The sequence below is a fragment of the Tachypleus tridentatus genome, chromosome 13 (assembly GCF_004210375.1).
Source record: "Tachypleus tridentatus isolate NWPU-2018 chromosome 13, ASM421037v1, whole genome shotgun sequence".
Taxonomy (NCBI): Eukaryota; Metazoa; Arthropoda; class Merostomata; order Xiphosura; family Limulidae; genus Tachypleus; species Tachypleus tridentatus.
This window is the reverse complement of record NC_134837.1, coordinates 44,650,337-44,670,513: the sequence shown is the minus strand read 5'-3', so window position 1 is coordinate 44,670,513 and position 20,177 is coordinate 44,650,337. Positions and strand designations below refer to the sequence as shown.

Genomic DNA, 20,177 nt, shown 5'->3' with positions numbered 1-20,177 from the left:
TGGAACCATTCCATATCCAATTTTTCGATTCACAGATTAATGTCAGAAGGTTTCATTATTCCATTTCTTACTTCTCCTCCCTTGTTCAGCATACCTGTTTCCTTTCTGTATCTTCAGGATCCCTTGTCGTGCCCCCCTAGATGTGGATTCCTGTACGTGGTGAGGGGACCTCCCAGCAAAGGTTCTGTTCTTTCAGTTTACCTCCTCTGGGATCTAAACATCCACCCACATGTTTGCCGTGTGTGGAGACCCGTGAAGGGGAGGAGAGAATCCTGGTGGTTGAGGGGTCCAACCCAAACACACCACTTTGGTCTTGAATTCCTGTAGATGGGCAGTCTTTGGGTGGCCCCCTTGGGCCAATCGGCTGGTCCACTTGGGCTAGAGTCAACCAAGTACCAGTGTTGGAAGTTCTCAATGGGTGTCATGGACATTGTGTCTGATGCTGGTGTTTGGGTATAGTGCTCACTAAACCCTGGCATTGCTGCAATGTCCTTGCATGATATTGTAGTGCATTCCTTCATGGGGCTCCATGGTGGGTGGGGTCAGTGGGTACCAAAATTTTTCTTTTTCCTATGGATCTTCCAATAAAAAATTTAAATAAAATAGTGAAAAACAGTCAACAGGTAAACGACCATGTCTTGAAGACTGAGCAGCAATCTTCAACATCTGTAACACCTGTACCCCATTTTCTTACATTACATTCTCTTTTAGAAAAACCTTTAGGGCAAATGTCCCCCTATTTTATTCAGAAGGGACTAAAGGGACTTGCTTGCTCTTCAAAAGTCAGTAGAGAAGCTTTGATCTGGAGACATATTGGTTGAAACATCCACATCCCAACACAGTGAACTCCTCTTGAATTCAAAGGCAATTGGGGATGTACCTATTGAGGTTACCCCTCATGCTACCTTGAATTCGTCACAAGGAGTTATTGTTGAGAGAGACTTGAAGAATGTCCCTGAGTCAGATTATCGCTGGTCTCTCCACTCAAGGAGTTTCTGCAGTTAGGCATCTCCACTGCAAAGACGTAGTTACACTGCTGACAAATATCCTCGTTTTGACATTTACATCACCACGTGCACCTGCCACCATCAAGGCAGGTTATCTGATTTGCAGGGTAAGGCCGTACATTCCAAACCCTCTTCGATGTTTCCAATGTCCGAGGTTCAGTCACTCAAAGACATCCTATCGTGGTTCCCTGAGATGTGCTCGTTGTGGTGGCAAGGACCACGATGCCTATAAGTGTTACACAGACCCACATTGTGTCAACTGCAATGGTTCCCACCCTTCCTACTTTCGTTCTTGCCCAAAATGGTTGGAGGAAAAAGAGGTGCAGAGTTTGAAAACGACCCATAACATTAGTTATCCTGAGGCTCGGAAATTGCTGTCCACCACTTCATCTCGACATATGCTGCTGCACTGTTCCACAGTGGGAATGCAGACAGATCTCTCTGTACCTCCAAGAGAATCATTTTCAAAACAAATGAAGAGCCTTTCAACCTCCATGGTTAAAAAGGTTGAATCGACTTCTACACCCATCTCTGTTCCTCCCATACAGTCCAACAAATCTCAAGATCCACATCCTTCAGTTTCAAATACAGGCATTTCTTCTGATTCATCTTTTTCTCTAACCCCACGATGCAAAACAATCATTCGTTCGCGTACTCAGTCACTGGAATACCCTTCAAACAACAAAGACCTGCCCCATCGACCCAGGGCAGGATCCATGGAGGTCAATAGACCTCCTCCAAATAAGGACAGTAAGGAAAAAAGACGTGGTCATAAACAGAAGGGTTCTCCAGCCACTTCGCCTACCTATCATTAAAAATGTCCACCTTGATACAATGGAACTGTCGAGATTTACGTTCTAATCTGGATGATATCAATGCACTGATTGCTTCCTACCTTCCTGTATGTCTTTTCTAACAAGAAACATTTCTAAAACCTATTGATACAGTCAGCATTCGGCAGTTTTCTCTGTACAGAAATAACAGGCTGTGTGATGGACGAGTACATGGAGGGGTGGCACTATTGGTTGATCAGCATGTGCCCCCTCTCTTTGTCACTCAACACACCCTTGGAGGCTGTAGCCATCCGTGTTTCCTTGGGTCATACCATCACTGTTTATTCTCTCTACCTGTCCCCTGAGAGACATATGATCAATCAGACCTTGATGCTCTCGTTTAACAGTTGCTGTCCATTTCTAATCCTGAGGGACTTTAATTTTCTCTCTCTGAAACTGTTTGCATGCACTTTTGCCGCCAACGGGGTATCCACCCTGATCCTGAACTCTGTATCGGTGAAGCTTTGCTGCCAGTGGTCCCTGAGACCAAGTTCTTGGGGCTTATCTTTGACCATAAGTTGACCTTTATACCACAATTAAAGCAGCTACGGGTCAAATGCACAAGAGCACTGAACATCCTCTGTGTCCTCTCTACTGCCAGTTGGGGAGTGGATCGATGTTCTATGTTAAAAATATATCGTGCTCTTATTCGTTCAAAACTCAACTATGGATCAATGGTCTTTCGCTCTGCTAGACACTTGGCATTAAAGATGCTGGACCCCATTCATCATCAGGACTCTGACTCTGCACTGGGGCTTTCCGCACCTCCCCAGTTCAGAGCTTATATGTGGAATCTTACTAACCTTCTCTGCAACTTCTCTGTTTGCAACTGTCTTTACTGTATTCTTCAAAATTTCGCTCCTTACCAAAGCATCCCACTTGGGGATGTGTTTTCCTTCCTCAGTGGACCTTACTTTTTCAAAACAGACGATCTGCCATTGCTCCTTTTGGCCTTCTCATCCAGACACAATTGGATGAATTGGGTCTGACCTTGGAAAACATTGCAGAATCCACTGGTTAGCCCATCCCCCCATGGCTTATTACAGCCCCAAATGTGACCTTTCTTTAAGTCATCTGAAAAAGCAAATACTTCTGATTGGAAGTACCATCTTTTATTTACTGAACATCTTTCAAACAACCTTTCTATTCCAATTTATACGGATGGTTCAAAATCAGGTGGCTCTGCCACATTTTGTTGCGGTTCTGTGGTTGCGTGCAGAATCCCCTCTACAGCTTCTGTGTTCACTGCTGAACTGTATGCCATATCTCTTGCCCTGGATCATATTGAAGCTGAGCAGTACTCCGACTGCACTATTTATACTGACTCCCTTAGTTCTCTGCTGGCCTTTGAATCACTTCACATTGGTTCACACCCTGTTCTCGCTGATATTCGAAACCGACTGGCCCATTTCTCATTTACATCTACTTCTATCCAGTTTTTTTGGATACCATGCCACATTGGTATTCACGGAATGTGCTTGCAGACATGGCAGCTAAATCTATTTGCTCTGGCACTATCACCACTGTGCCTATTCCGCACATGGACTATGGTCCTGTATTCAAGGCTTGGCTCTGTGCCAGCTGGCAGTCCACTTGGAGTGAGCAATGTGACAACAAGCTTTTCAAATCAAAGCTTATATTGGGCTTTGGCCGCCTAGCTTCCATAAGGTTCGGAAGGAGGAAGTTGTTCTAACTAGACTACCCATTGGTCACAGTTTTTAACTCATCGTTTTCTTTTATCTGGAACTGATGCACCAGTGTGTAGTTTTGTGTACAAAAATCACTGTAAGCCACATTTTACTTTCCTGCCATCGTTAAGACTCTCAACGACGGCACTATTTTATACATGTTCTGTCCCAGGGTTTGTCTATAACATTGGACAGTGTTATTGGTGATGGTGACACTGTCCACCTTGATAAAGTTTTAACTTTTAATGGCCATTTATCTTTTAACCTCATTTAAGTGTTTGATATTTATTCATTACACCGTTTTAATTGCAGTTCCTTTTCAGTCTCAATCTCTCTAGTTCAATTTGACATTGTAAAATGGCCAGAATATTAAATAACTCAACACCAGGACTGGAAAGGCCAACTTCAGGTGACTAACGCTACTGTTTGAACTATCCGCTTGAACTACTCGTTAGTCGTCCTGGCGAGTTGTTATTATACTTTTGCTGCATATCATTTCACACTTTTACTACTTAACTTTTTAGTACTGGCCATATTGACTCATAACCCGGAACCAGTACTGGAAAGACCAACTTCAGGGGACTGACGGTGGTTCTTGTACTTTCCTGTTTGTCTTCCTGGCGGGTTATGATCATTACCATTCTGCTACAGGAAGTCGTTTACAACTTTGTAGACTGGATGTCAACATTGGTTTTATGCCATTTTATGTTTTAATTGCTGTTTTGTTTATACCTTTGTTTCCTTTTACGAATTCTACTACATTTACTTTACTTTTACCTTTTTACAGGACATTTGGCTAATTCTTATTACGATTTTGCTATGTGTCTTTTAACACTTTTCTCATTTTACCTTTTGATAATGGCTGTAATGACAACATAACCTGGAACCAGGACTGGAAAGGCCAACTTCAGGTGACTGACGGTGGTTCTTGTACTTACCTGTTTGTCTTCCTGGCAGGTTATGATCATTATCATAACCTAACATTGTAGACTAGGTGTCAACATTGATTTTATACTTTTCTGATTTTCAATGATGTTTTGTTTTACCTTCATTCCCTTTTATGTATTTTACTACATTTAATTTTTACATTTTTACTGGACGCTTGCAGATCGCCTAGCTGCTTTGTGCCATAAAACACTCAATCAATCAATCAACCCTTGTCATGCCAGCATGTTTCCAAAATAGTAAAATAGCTCATGCAATTGGTTATTGAACCTTCACTATGTGACTTGGGAGTTTTACTCCTGCCTGTTTGTGATTCTTAAAAAAAAAAAAAAAAAAGTCAAGGGGCTGGAGGCTGGACATCAACCTGTTCCATCATAATATGTTCATGCCCCCATGATTAACTATGGAATCCTATCTTACTTTTCATGAGTTTTTCTCTGGTCTTTCAATGTCTAAGATGGACATCTACAGTGCTTATCTCCAGATTTCCATCTCAAAGTGTTCTCGTTCTTATCTTCAGTTTTTCTATCATGGGGTGGTGTACCAATTTTGCACTCTATCATTCAGGCTGGCTTTGGTATCATACATTATTTGTTGAGTGGTGTGAAACTTAGCTCTACAACTTCATACATTGGGGTTGCACTTTAACTTCTATGTTGATGATTGACTTCTTGCTTACTCTGGACAAGAGTCTGCTTATCATACTTGTCAGCTCTTTCTTGAAGTTGCTCAGGTGGGCTGGATGAAAACAATTGGAGAAGTCCTTCCTTCATTCAACCCAGCATTTTGTTCATCTAGGTGTTTCTTCAACACTTACCTCATTTGGGCTCAACACTCTCCAACGTAGCTTTGTTCTATGGAACAGGTTGTTCAAAATGCCCTGTCTTCTCCTTCTCTTTCTACATGTAACATTCTACTAGTTTTGGGGATGTGGTCATTTATGATTTTCCTCATACCTCTTGGCCAGGTTTATGTGGTACCTACAGTGGATTCTCTACAACCTAGGGAGCCTTGCTTGGGATCTTTTGGATTCTCCCATCATCCTTTTCTACAATATGGAGGATCTCTGATAATGGTTGGACATGGTTTATACTTTGAGCATCTCACTTCCTCCTTCATGGCCAGATTTACATCCATTCATGGATGGGGTGTGTGAGTCAACCATCATGTGGCTTGTTGGTCTGTGGAGGAATATTTTTTGCATATCAACATACTCAAACTCCTTTCTGTTTCTCAGGCTTTGAATCATTTTCTTCCTATTTTCAATGGTTGGTTGATCATGATCTGCTCTAACAATTTAAAAGTAATGGTTTATGTCAATCACCAAAGGGGCAACAAGTTGAGATACCTGTTTTCTACCTTGGATCTTCTCTTTGGACCCATGATCATCATATTTGTTTGATGGTGATATCGCATAAGATGCTTTGCACCTTGTGGCAGATCATTCTTCCTGACCAGATCAGGTTTACCTGAAAGTGATCCTTCCATTTCCTTGTTTTTCTGTGGCTTTGCAATCAATGGGGTACCCCTCATGTGGATGCATTTGCCACCTTCCTCAATAACTAATTATCTTTGTTTTTATCACTTGTTCCCCATCCTCAAGCTTTGGCTATAGATGCCTTCAGTTAGGATTTGTCAAACAAGTTTCTTTGTTTATCCTCTTATAAAAGTAATTCATCAGGCATGCCACTCCATGCAAAATATTTCTTATAGCTCCTTGCTTGCCTGCTAGCACATGGTTTCCTGCTTACTCCAGTAACAGCTGTTCCCTCCAGTCCCTTGCCATTTATTTCTCAACCTCCTTTGTCAACCACAGTTGCTGGTTCTGCATCTCATACTTCATGTCTGACTTTTGTGAGGTCCCTGGTGTTGAAGATCTGGTTTCTCACATTGGATGGCATTTCATTTAACTCACTCAAGTTAGGTTGGTTTTTATAATTGACCATATGACTACTTTGTAGTCATTTAAAGTATTTTTAGATTTCTTGTTTTTCACTTTCAACTTAGTGGGTGTATATCTTTGCAAAATTTGACAATATTCAGTTAATATTAAAAGTCTTTAACATATTGGCTCCCAAGCCTATTTTGCTGATATTTTCCAGGTCCTGCTAGTCATTTTACAATTACTTTAGAGAAGAGTGTATGTGTAACCATTGTGTTCCAGCCAATAAGTGGCCCTTTAAAAAGAAAAACAGAGCATGACTCACCAGTGTGAGCCAACATATTAACATTCAAAAATTCATATTTTTTAGTGAAGTATTTTTAATAAAATAAAGATTTGCCCATGAATATATATTGAGTATTTGTTTTGAATAGTCTGTGTGAAAAGTAATTTTCATGTTAAAAATACTTTTCCTCATCTCAAAGTTATTTGTGTAATCATTAAGACCTTCTAAATCCATTTTAAATGTTTTAAAGTAAAATTTGATAGTTTATCTGATATATTTTCTACCTTAACTCAAAATGAGAATGGTCAATTTGACTGACCTTGTTTAATATATATTTAAAAAATGTATGTAACTTGTATTGTTAAATGTGTATTGTGCAAGTCCTGTCTGTTCTGTGAATGTGTAGAAAAGTTTTTGAGTAAGAATCAACAATATATGTTTTAAGAAAAGACTAGTGTGTCTTTAAATATTGTTGAACTTTTGAGAATATTGTCTAATGAGTATAAAAGCTAGCTGTTGCAACACGGAGACAGTTATAGAATATTTTGGTCACTACAGTATGTATGCTGTAAGTCTTGGAAATTATAATTGTGACAAACACTTATTGTAAAAGTACAGATATTTGATGTTTATAGATTTTGAACATTACAAGCTTCAGTGAATTAATTTTGAACTTTAGTATATCCATGAGGATGTTAGTTATTGTCATTGGGAAAAAACCTTGTGTGAGGAATAGAGCTAGCTAGCATTCCTGTGACATGAAGTATATCTGTGTATCACATAAAAATAATTTGCTTCTTGTGAACTGTTGACAAAGTATTCAGTTCCAGACCAGATAGTGGACTTAATATTGTTTGTAATTATTGTAATAATATTGTAAAACTTTTGCATATAACTTAGAATTAATTCTCTCTCCATGAACTGTCAATAAAATGTTCAGTTATGCACTAGATAGAAAACTCAGTATTGCAGAGATGCCAACCATTACAATTTAAGCGTAATCATTACAATTTTGGTGTATACATTACGACTATACTCATACAGACAAATATTGCGACTTGTTGCAACTCTCAAATTATTATATATTATATAGGCCTATACAATAAAGAGATAAATTGTTCCATCAGGGCTTGAAAGGGGTGAAAAGAAAATTTCTAGTGAGATACAAATAAGTTTTGATAATAAATAAAAGACAGTCCAAATGGCTACTTGCGATAATCATGTTTGTACTTGAAATAATAAAAAATATTTGTATCTCCGATGTCTACCAATAGTTTGAGTGTAGTGCTGCTCCATACTGGGTACATGGGAGGAATCCATAGTTTCATCATCAGTGCTTGTCAGCCAATCAGCGCTCACATAAATGGGTATTTCTCGTTTTTAAGCGGCATAGAAACACCAATGCTATCGCTCACAAGATGGAAAAAAGAGGCCTCGCTCACCAGATTGTCTTGTTTCTGGCAAATCTAAAAGGACTAAAACTGTGAATCAAAAATTTAGGAAAGAGTATGGTGCAAAATATCCAGCCATTGCATCAAAAGTCATGACAGTCATGCGTTTTGTACAGTTTGTCACATCGATTGTTCTGTGGGGCATGGCGGGATAAACGATTGTTCCAGACATACAAAATTGGCATCTCACCAACAAAAGGCTTAGGCGAAGACAAAATCGATGCAGATAATGACATTTATGACTAAGAATTCAGAATATGAAAAGAATTTCAAAAGAATTTTTTAAAATTTATTTATTAAATACACAAAACAGTCATAAATGAGCAATCTATAGCAGTAATAAATAATAATAGTTATAATAATAATAATATAATAATAAACAGCTTAGACACATTGGTCAGTCCTAGTAGCCACAAATGATAAAGGGCTTTGTCTGCAATCATTACTCAGTCATTTGAAATAGCTAGCATCTCTGGTATTATTTGAAAGTTTGTAAAACTTGTATACAAATCATTATTTATAACTATTTGTAATAATTTTCATTACAAATTGTATTCCTGTTTGTATATTAAAATATTTTTATTCAGAAAAAAAATTGTGTGCATCAGTCTTGGCAAATATCATAAATTTGATACATATCAATATAAAATTAACTTGTAAGATAAACTTTCTGTATTTGAAATTGTGATATGTAACTTATGTCACATAAGTTGAAGATTCATTTGGGATAAATTATAGTGGAAATGATGTTGGTACTCTGAGTGAAACTGACTATTAACCGTTCAGAACAAAATATTTACAACATGTCGTTAGATAAAACCTTAAGTTTATTGGTTATAATGATGGCAGTTAGGGTCTAATTTTCTATTTGATAGTTCTCTAACTGAACATAGTTGAAGACCAATAGATGTGGTTTCTCTGAGCATTGACAATTTTACAGAGTAAAATTTGTGTTCAATTTAATATTTCTTCAAGGGATGGTGGATAAAATAGGGATGATGACATGCTAAGAGAAAATGTCACGTGTCATACCAGGGGAAATTCAGGATTTTATTTTAATATTGCCTTGTAGAATTAAGAACTTAAAACTTGTTTACTATTAAAATTTAGATTATTAGTTAAGATTTTAGGCTGTTCTAATTGGTATAACATATAAACAAAAAGTAGCTTAATAAACTTTTGAATGTAAGACAAACATTGTTTCATGCTCAGTAAAGGATACTTGTGGTAATAGGATGAACTCATTTTATTTGTCTTTCATCCATGGCTGGGTATTAGGCCCTGAATTTTGAGGTTCCAGCTTTTTATGAAGGGGTCTTTTAATCTCTTTGATATCTGAGTATCAGACACCCTTATTCCATACTCTGTTTTTCTCATTATTGCAAGGTCTTTTCTTCCCCTCCATACCCTTTTCATCTAATTTTTTTGGATGTGTCCAGGTATTTGATACTTCTGGATTGAAACATCAATGTTGTACTACATTTCTTTATTTTACCTTTGTTTGAGTCTATTGCCTCATGCTATTTGTTTCATCTTTCCCTTAAGGTATATTTTCTTCTCCCTTTGGCTTATAGGCAGCAGTGGTTAGATATATTTACTACCAATGTTGCTCGCACAGTGTACTACTCATATTTTCTCCATCTTAATTCTTCCTTCATTCACAAAGTGGCGCATGCGGGTAACTCTCACTTTGTCCAATGCCGGACACTCCAGTGCTCTTTCTCCCTCTTTCTTTCAGTGGAGTGAGGGACCCCTTACCACTTTCAAATTTCTGGGATGGTTGACCATGGATGTATCCTACTGGAAGGGTTCCACATAAATGGTTATAAACATTTTTTTCTGAGTAGGAGGGTGGTATTCTGTCAATCTTGAAGATGTATCTTTTGCATTTAATGATGCTTATGACAAAGTGGGATGTCTCGATGCAGTTCATCCCAACAGTTGGATGCCCTCATCCTACCCTCACATTGATGTGTCTGGATATTGAGTGAACCAATCAATGTAATTCCTCACATAGGTTTGAGGTAGCCCATCTTTCTCCCTTGAATCTTCCCTCTGTGTCTTGGGTCACAGTGGGTATGTGTGAGCTGTTTCTATTTCTATCCTGGACGTTCCCTTGTTTTCTCTTGCAGTGGTGACATTATTGAACTTTTTATGTTTCAGACCAAGCTTTAGTCATGGGAGTTGATTGCATGCAATGGACTTCCCTCAGATGCTGCATGCTACATCCTGAGATACCTTGTTTAGTGCAACTCCTGTGTCATGCCCAGTAGTTTACTTACGAAGTATAGTCTGCTGTGCCCAATCTATTCTACACTATGGGATGCATTATCATCCTTCACCCATTTTCCTTCTGGGAGATTGAGTTATCTATTTATCTAATTGGGATCACTTTCCTGACTTATCCTTTCCCATCATTTTAGTTCATGAGTGTTCATAGCAAAAAGATACCTGGTTCAGAAGTGATGCTGTACTTTTCATCTGAACATCTAATATGTTTCTCTTATATAAAGGGGTATCCTTCAGACACTTTCAGGGTGAACATCAGTTCTTCTCTTGCACAGATCCATCATTCAAATCTTGTGAGAGGGAGAGAAGTACTGTATTGAAAGTTACAATTTTCTTAAACTGAAAATTTATTTCTAATAGGTACTCCTCTTTTTCTCAGACTTCCCACCCACCTCCCCACAATATCCCAAAGCTTCCTTTTTTTTTGCCAGAGTTTGAAGTGATGGTTCATAGTGATGTAGAGAGGGAGTTGCATGCATCATGTGATGGTGATACTCTCCTATTGGTGGAGAGATGATGCATGGACTTGCATAAGAAACATGTTTGAATCTATGATTCCAATAGGGTGGGCTGCAGAAGGCTTGTAGCATGTTGTAAAATAAAGTTTACATATAGAGGGCAGCACAAAATGGTAAAAGCTTAACTTGTTAGTGGAGGGAAGTACCTATCAAATGTATTTTCAGTTTAGGATAATTATAACTTTTATGGTTTTTTGTTTTTTTAGGTTTTTTAAATATTTAGTAGTGATTGTTATGATACAAACTTAGAGTATATTAGTAATTAATTTATTCATTTGGAATATTTGATGTATAGATATAGCATAATGCAAGCCAAAAAATCTATAATGTTGAAAAAATAAAGCATGTTTTACCATATATGATCTTTATGCAACATTTGTCTACAGTTCTACAGAGGGCTTGAACAACTGGATTTTTACTTCTGTAAAATTTTGGGGAGAAGAACCATGTGGAACTTGGTCTTTGATTATTTTGGACTCTTCATCTGGTAAGAAATTGTTTTCCATCTTTGCAGAAAATGTATACTTTCAGTTGAAGGATGTAATTCACTAAAAAGTGTTGATTACGCTACTACTACTACAGCCTTCAGTTACTGAGTTGATCTTATTCACCAGAAGAGAGATTTATCCTTTTCACCATGTCATCTATTATTATATTTACATGGAGCTATAATGTTGTAATTTACTTTTTAAAAAGTTGCAAAAATGGGTTTGCTTAAAGAATAAATTTTCTGCTACAGTCACATTTTATTTTTAAGTAATAGAGATAGGAGTAATAGGAGATGGAAATACAATGTAAAAATATTTTTAAAAAATCACAGAAGTATAATTTCAAGGTGTTTCAGAGAAAAGATGCAAGAATCAGAACTGTCAGTTTAAATTATAACTTTGACCAGCAAACCTGTCTATCTGTCCTTAACTTGTTCTAATTAATACACATATACATGCAAATAGTTTTAAAAAGAGGTGTTTTGCCTACCTAAAATATTTGTAAGGCATGAATTATTTATTTTTGCCAGTTTCCTCTTTTCTTCTTTTTTAAGAGGTTGTATAGGCCAAGGCTGTATTTCTATTAATTGTACTTTGAATTTGTTTGATTAAAAGTAAGTTTGATTATTTAAAAATTTCTGAAATGTATTTTACTCTGTTTTAAAATGCAATTTTTACAAATGAATACTAGGAAATTCTTGACATTGATTTCTGTAACTCAGGAGGGAATCCCAAATAGCTGTGATACTTGAAATTCTTTTCGGCAGTATTTTTAGTAAATTAATCTGAGATATTTTTCATCTTTATTTGCCATAATTTTTTGCCTCAACAATACCAAGTGTGGGGTACGTGTATTACTGATGAGATTTTATTTCTCATCAGGATATCTACCAGCCTACCCTTCAATTGAAATTTGTTTAGGCAGGATTAGAGTAATTTAATCTGAAATCTTGGGAATGGTCAAATATATCAGTTGAAAAGGTTTGACCTCTTGAGTCCAAAGCTGTAATTAGATCTCAAATTGATCAAAAGATGATAGAGCTCTGAACTAGACATTTGTACTTAAAAAAATTAGTAGCCATTCTATGAGCTGTTATGTTAAGTCTAAAAATTTACACTGTTTAGAAGTTATTTAGAAGAGCTCTTCCTCAGTTACAGCTTATTGAACATATCTGCCTAAAAGTCAACTTGTCTTTTAAACAAAAGACAAGGAACATGTATCATTTTCATGAGGTGTATCACTGTTTTCAAATAAAAGTATTTTTTCATATATATTTTTATTTTTGTATTTCTGGAATCCTTAATGTATTGGATTCTTCATTTTTCAAAATACAAATTTATAAACACGTACATTTATAATATGTGTTGATAGGCCTTTGTTCAAATGCTGTTATTCTTCTGTCTTTAAAGTTTTATCAGAACATGGAACTTTTAAGAGCTGGAGTTTAATTCTTCATGGGACACCATTGACTTCAGAACAATTTCAGGATAAGATAAGGTATTTATGCATGTGTAAAGTAACACATACTCTTTATACTATGGTCATCTTTTCTCTCACCATCATGGTGAATATTTAGTTTTGGAAAAATATTTTTGATTCTTCAGGAAGTAAAAAGTATCTCTTTGCAGGTGAGAACTTTTACAGTAAGTTTTCTAAAGTTTTTATATTCCCACCTACAACGTAACTGATAAACCTTACATATAGTAAAATGGCAATTTTCCTTGTGAGTTTAGATTTATGCACTTTCTGTAGTCAAAAGTTCATCCCTGTGAGATGTGAAATTCTTAAAATTGTAGGTCAGAATTTTGTCAAAAACATTGAAGTAATTCTTTGGAAATGCCTTTTTTTATAGCTCTTAATTGCAGCAAATCATGCAGCCTATGTAATAGTATTATTAGCAAATCCATTAATTATTTCAAGCTAGCCACAAGTAAGGTCAGTGTAAAATGAATAACTGAACACTGTTTTCCTTGTTCCTATGTTTATTTTGTAATTTGTATTTTAAGTGAAAAGTATATCCTTGTAAACATTTGGGACTGGTCCAGCTCAAACTTTTTACTGCTATTTTATCTGGTCATGTGCATAATTTGGATATCTCACTTTAAACTTTGTACAAGTCCATTTATATAGTAATGATAGTTTCAGAAGAGCTGGCATATTTTGGTGGTTTGGACAATTAACAATTGTAGGTCTCGAGTTCAAATCCCATCAATGAACATGCTCACTCTTTCAACTGTGGGGGCATTATAATGTGATAATCATACAACTGTATCATAATGTTTAGAGGTGAGTGGTATTGACTAGCTATTTTCTCTCTAGTCTATCACTCCTAAATTAGGGATAGCTAGTGCAGTTAAATTTTGAGTAGCTTTGGAAAAATTCACCAGACAAATAAAACAACAGTTCTAATGGTTTTTTAAAGGGTCACCAGGTTCACTCAAAGTAATTACAAGTACAAAGTATGCAGTAGTCATACCACAAAGTTGATAAAAGATATAATGTAAACTGTGCTACATTTTAAGCTAATTTTTTTTTAATTTTAATTTTTGAATACCTCATTCAAACTAATGTTTATTAGAATATTAGAAATTACACCTGTGATTGATATTTTTGAAATTAGTTTGTTCATAATATCATTTAGAGTTTTGGATTTTTTGATGTTTAAATCAGTTCCAGCATCACCTGCAGTACATGGTATTATTATTTGAATTAAATGGACATAACATCACAGTATATAATAATGCCATGTACTGTATGTGATTAAATTTTACAACAGTCATGTCTACTTTCCTTTTAACATTATATAGTTCATATAACACTGTTTTATTCAATGCTCAAAATATCAGTTTGTGATGTTATAAGGGGCTCTCAAGTTTACCTTCCCTCTCTATCTCTTTGGAGTTGGTTTGATTTTTTTTTTTAATTGGCCATTCTCACATCTGAATATATATGCATTTTTGTGTAATATCAAGTACTTAAAATGATTGTTGGTCTAGAAATTCCAGAAAATGTTTGCTTAAGGCCTGACAAAATAAGTTTTGCAATATATTGCTCAGAATTGCTGAAAAAATGTATTGAATTTAATTAAAAGCAACTTAATAAATTCCATACCAATGCTGTTTTATCATTGCAAAAGAATAAATAGTAAAAATATGTGGCTGTTCAAAGAAGACACAGTAGTCATCTTGCAGTTGAAAAAATAACCTGTAAGACACACTGTGTTATCAACAGTAGTAGTAATTTAGTGAATTTTTACCTTCTGTAACATGGACTATGGTAATCCAAACAATTACGTATGTTAAATGGATATGCTGTACTGGATACTTACTTCACAAACCAGATTTCAAGACGATCCATTAACAAATAACTAAGCTGTAACTCTTCTAGTTTTAATTGAGTTTCTTCCCATTTTTTCTTCACACCAAAATGCAGAAACTTTATTTGATAAAAAAAAACATGATTAACTTTTATGATTTTTTTTTTCAAATATTCTACAGTGATATATCTTTGCAAATGATAATTAGAGTCTCTCTTAATGTAAATATATAGTCATGTTAAAAAGTTAAAACACCCTATGAAAGCCTGTGTATTTTTGTAACATTTTTGGATATATACATATTTAATCTCAATTTTAACAATACTGAGAAATTATAGGAATATAACTAAACAATTAAAACTGAAGAAAAGACTTTTCAAGATCTTCTGTAAATGTAATTCTACAAAAATGCATATTATAACTGAGGAAAAGTTAGGACACTCCTACATTTATTCCCACTTAAAATGGCTCAACTCACACACAGGTGTATCACACCAGGTGCACATGATTAGAAGATCGTTACTCAGCATTTTGAATGAGGGTTGCCCTATTTAAACCTCAGACATTTAATTTGTTGTGCTCCTGGCTGTTGTAGTGAGAGTGAGCACCATGGTGAGAGCGAAAGAGCTGTCTGAGGACTTCAGAAAGAAAATTGTAACAGCTTATGAGTCTGGTAAGGGATTTAAAAAGATCCCAAAAGATTTTGAAATCAGCCATTCCACTGTTCGTAAAATAGTCAACAAATGGAGGGCTTTCAAAACAACTGCCGACATGCCCAGGTCTGGTCGTCCATGCAAGTTCACCCCTAGAGCAGACTGCAAGATGCCAAAGAGGTCTCCAAACACCCTAACATTCATCACAGGACCTACAGCAGGCTCTGGCTACTGTTGATGTGAAAGTGCATGTCTCTACAATCAGAAAGAGACTGCACAAGTTCAACTTGCGTGGGATGTGTGCAAGGAGGAATCCTTTGCTTTCTAAGAGAAACATCAAGGCTAGACTGAAGTTTGCCAGAGAGAATGTAGACAAAGACCAGGACTTCTGGAATAATGTTCTTTGGACAGATGAGTCCAAAATTGAATTACTTGGACACCAGAACAGAGGATATGTTTGGCTTAAACCAAATACAGCATTCCAGGAAAAGAATCTCATACCAACTCTGAAGCATGGAGGTGGAAGTGTCATGGTTTGGGGCTGCTTTGCTGCAGCAGGATCTGGACAGCTTACAATCATAGAATCCACCATGAATTCTACTGTGTATCAGAGGGTGCTTGAGAATCATGTGAGACCATCTGTATGAAAATTAAAGCTGAAGCGGAACTGGACCCTGCAACACGACAATGACCCAAAACATACCAGTAAATCCACCAAGAGCTGGCTGAAAACTAAGAAATGGAAAATCCTGGAATGGCTGACTCAAAGCCCAGATCTTAATCCTATTGAGATGCTGTAGGGTGACTTGAAACGGGCTGTACATGCAAGAAACCCCTCAAACATCTCACACCTGAAAGAATTCTGCATTGAAGAGCAGGGCAAACTTTCTTCAGACTGATGTCAGAGACTGGTAGATGGGTACAAGAAGCATCTCACTGCAGTTATTTCAGCCAAAGGGGGTAACACTAGCTATTAGGGAGGTAGGGTGTTTTAACTTTTTTTCCTCAGTTAAAATATACATTTTTGTAGAATTAAATTTACAGAAGATCTTGAAAAGTCTTTCTTCAGTTTTAATTGTTCAGTTGTATTTCTATAATCTCTCAGTATTGTTGAAATTGAGATTAAATATCTATATATCCAAAAATGTTACAAAAATACACAGGCTTTCATAGGGTGGCCTAACTTTTTCACATGACTGTAAGCCCAACATGCAAAATTATTTAACAAAAATGTTTGCATTTACCGATGCAAAAAGGTCACACAAGCTATTGGTCTAACATTTTTACTACAGCTTTACCTAAAAGTAGAAGTGGACTGTTTGTTTTTTTTGTAATTCAGATTGAAGATGGTTGATTTAGAGCAACAAAGCAAAAAGATAAAAGGATGTACAGATACATAAGTATTGATTAGGCAAAAAAAAATAGATTAGCAGCTCTAGCTCAAGTTTTCAAAAGAATCATATGGGGCAACAGGTATTATTATTCATTGCCAAGTTTTCAGCATAAATTTATTAAATATTATGAAATTGTTCTAATTAAAGAGTGTTTAGTGTCGTGATATTACCTTAAGCAATTAGCATAAATAGTATTTGATAGAGCTGTACTGATTGAATGATGGTGATGACAAGAAACTGTTAATATAAATTCCATGGCATTTACTATAAAGGAAGCTATTAACATTATTTTAGAAATGAAAATACCACCATAAAGTTTAAAGAATCTGTTTGGTTATGTAAAATAAGTCTATTTTGAATAATAAGGCTCTAATCCTAAAGCTAATGTTGGTTACTATTGAATGCCACTTTCTTATTTGGTATGTATTGACAAAAAAGTTTATCAAATCAAATACTCCCTCAGGTGTGAAAAAATGCCTTAGTGTGTGACTTAATGGAATGAAATCAAAATTACCAGTTAATCTGGTAGTTACACATGTAGCATTGAAAAAAAATTTACCACAAATATTTATACATTCATTAGCTAGGCCTAAAGATCAACAAAAGTGCTATTTAGTTAACTAGACCATTTATTTTGTTTTACCTACTGTTATGCCAAAGAAGAAAATATGCTGTCTGGCTAACTAATGAATTAATATTTGCTCTTTTTTCTTATCAATGCCACAGGTGTAGCTGTCAATTTGGCTGGCAATTATAATTGTATTCATTTAAGTCACATGCTGAATACTCTTTTGGCTGCACCTAAGGTATTTTTGATTAGATGTGATCCTTCACAAAAGTACGTATAAAATTCATTGTATGTGTGGGTGAATTATTCTGCTACTTTAATGATAGAGAACTTAAAAAATGCCTTTTGACTCAATAAAGTTGCAACCTTTGCAATGGAGCATGCCTAGCATAATATAATAAGTTGGTAAACTATGTTTAAAACATGAAAAGGAACAGGATAGTTAATATTTCAAGAGCTTCAAATGCTTTCTTTTGTGACAGGTGTTAAACAGTCATGAGTCTTGATACTTTTAATGGAAGAGATTCCATTACAGTTTATAATTGTAACATTAAATTTCTCCAGTTTGGTGAAGTTATTGAAAATTTAACAAAACATTAAGATGCATTTAGCAAATTTTAATTTATCAATGACTTTTGACTGAAGTAAGATGCCTCCTTAGGGCATAATTCAAATTTCTGACTGTTTTTGAAGATGTAGATAAGTTATAAATTCATATACTAAATTAAAATTATGCAATAATTCTATAAAAAAAAAATATATATATAAAATAAATAAATGGAAAATATATATTTATATTAAATATTTAACCAATACTCCCAATAAAACTGACATCAAGAATATAAGAATATAATGTTATAACTTATTTTGTGGACACAAAATCTAGTTGTCAGCTTCATATGCTATCACAAATTCTCTATCATTTGCTGTTTATGTCATAAGAATTGTTCTTGTTCTTTGAATCCTGAATGAAGAAAATTTGGATTAGGTGTTTTTTTTATTAATTGAACCTTCTTTTAACTAACTCTTCTATTTGACAGGTTTGTACAGGAGGCATATAGTGGAAAATACCTTGATGAGAATATTTCTTTCCCATGTCCACCACCATCCCCATCATTAGATGTAATGCAACCTTTAACAGATAAAACCTTAAAAGTAAGTTTAACTTTATTTAGTTTGGGAAGTTTAAGCAGAAATTATGCTTGATTACAAAGTGGCACACTTTTCTTTATTTGTTTGTTTTTACGTGTACAATTAAGCAACATTTAAATACATTTTTGTGAGAAAATATTAATATGATTTTCAGTTTCTTCATTTTACTAGGAGATTAATTATCCCTCAACTATTATTAAAGGGTAATAAATTTAATATGGTAAAGTACGAGGCATACAATTATAGTGGATTGGTTTTGTGTTATTACACTTGATTTAATTTTAGTATGTTCCAAAGAAAGATTTTGCATTTATAGCTACTACATCTTTATACCAAAGATGTCTTTCATAATTTTAATATTTTAACAAATATGAAATTATCAAATCACTTTCCTAAAAGCAACTATATAAAATGTTAAGAGAACTTAATATGAATGTGTGTTTTTAATAGAATTTTCAATGCACTTTAAAGGCAGTTTAATCCAGCTTAAAGATTTAAATATCAATATGATTTGTTGTAACTTTTAAATGCACTCATGTTTTACAACATGATGCTTGTAAATTATTTCATGTTTTGAAAAAGAACTTGATTATTTTTTCAGATAATTACACTTGTAGGCTTTTTTGCTTTCTTCATGGCAGTCTATGAAACTTTTGAGTACATGTTTTGTTATAAAGATGAAAAGAAAAAACGGGTAAATGCTTTACAGATTGTTCAAAGACAAGTTGATGGGAGTAATAACAGTGACACTTATCACCTACTGGAAAATGACGATAATAGCATAGTTGATCAAGACAATATAGCTGATAATGTCCCAATGACTGAAATTGATAGTGTAAAGTCTGGATAGATGGAGTATTGAAAATGTTTTTATGCATATTGAAAAGAAAAATACAGTTTGTGCCTTGTATGAATGCATGAATAATTTATTTTGTTAAGTTAGTTTCAAATGTAAAATAATAGATTAATTTGGAGTTTACTAGGGAAAGATATATAAATAACTTCAGTATTGAGTTAAGATTTATGAAGTTCTCTGTGTTTTATGAATTTAACTTTATTGTACAAATATTTATATGACTAAAACATTGTTCAAGATTTTTGTCTTTGTGTTGTTTGTAAATAATTTTGTATGCACATAGCAGAAATGTTTGAGTTCTAAACAGAGTGAAGTATAACATTTGTAATTTCATGAACACTATTCCATACTGTTTAGCAGATTATACATTATATATGTGCAAATGTATTTGGCCATTCTACACTACAGTGTTCAGTAAACACATGTCTTAGCAGAAAAGTATTTCAGATTAGATTTTTATATCAATAGTATTAAATTTTATATGCTTGTAGGTGAAGTACCTAGCCTAGGCTTCAGATATGACCCATTTTAAGGTATTTTTATCAGTAGTGTTTATTTCTGCAATATCACAAGACCCAGTGATAGTAGTACAGTCATATGAATGGTAATTCCATCTTTGTATCCAAGAAAAAAAGAGGGAAGGGGATTCATCTGATAAGTTTATTTACCTAAAGTGGTTATACATTGGCAGATTGTGAATAAATTTGGATATAAAGTATAATATCTATCATCAGCATCAATATCAGTAAATTAGTAAGTCATAATGAACTTTTCAGGGCATTTCTGATTTTGCAAAGACAGTTTGAACTGGTATGCAGAAAAATGTTGAAACTGATAGTAATAAAAACAG

At 34.9% G+C, this 20,177-nt stretch overlaps 1 pseudogene across 1 annotated transcript in view; it reads left to right on the top strand.

Moving 5' to 3' along the window:
* Nucleotides 1–19,566, top strand: part of LOC143241130 (proprotein convertase subtilisin/kexin type 7-like) — a 53,181-nt pseudogene extending 33,615 nt beyond the window's left edge. Inside the window, exons 11-14 of the transcript XR_013022193.1 lie at nt 11,286–11,386; nt 12,798–12,885; nt 18,360–18,474; nt 19,073–19,566. The product of XR_013022193.1 is annotated as a proprotein convertase subtilisin/kexin type 7-like (transcript). The remainder of the gene's footprint in view (nt 1–11,285; nt 11,387–12,797; nt 12,886–18,359; nt 18,475–19,072) is intronic.
* Nucleotides 19,567–20,177: the final 611 nt, after the last annotated feature.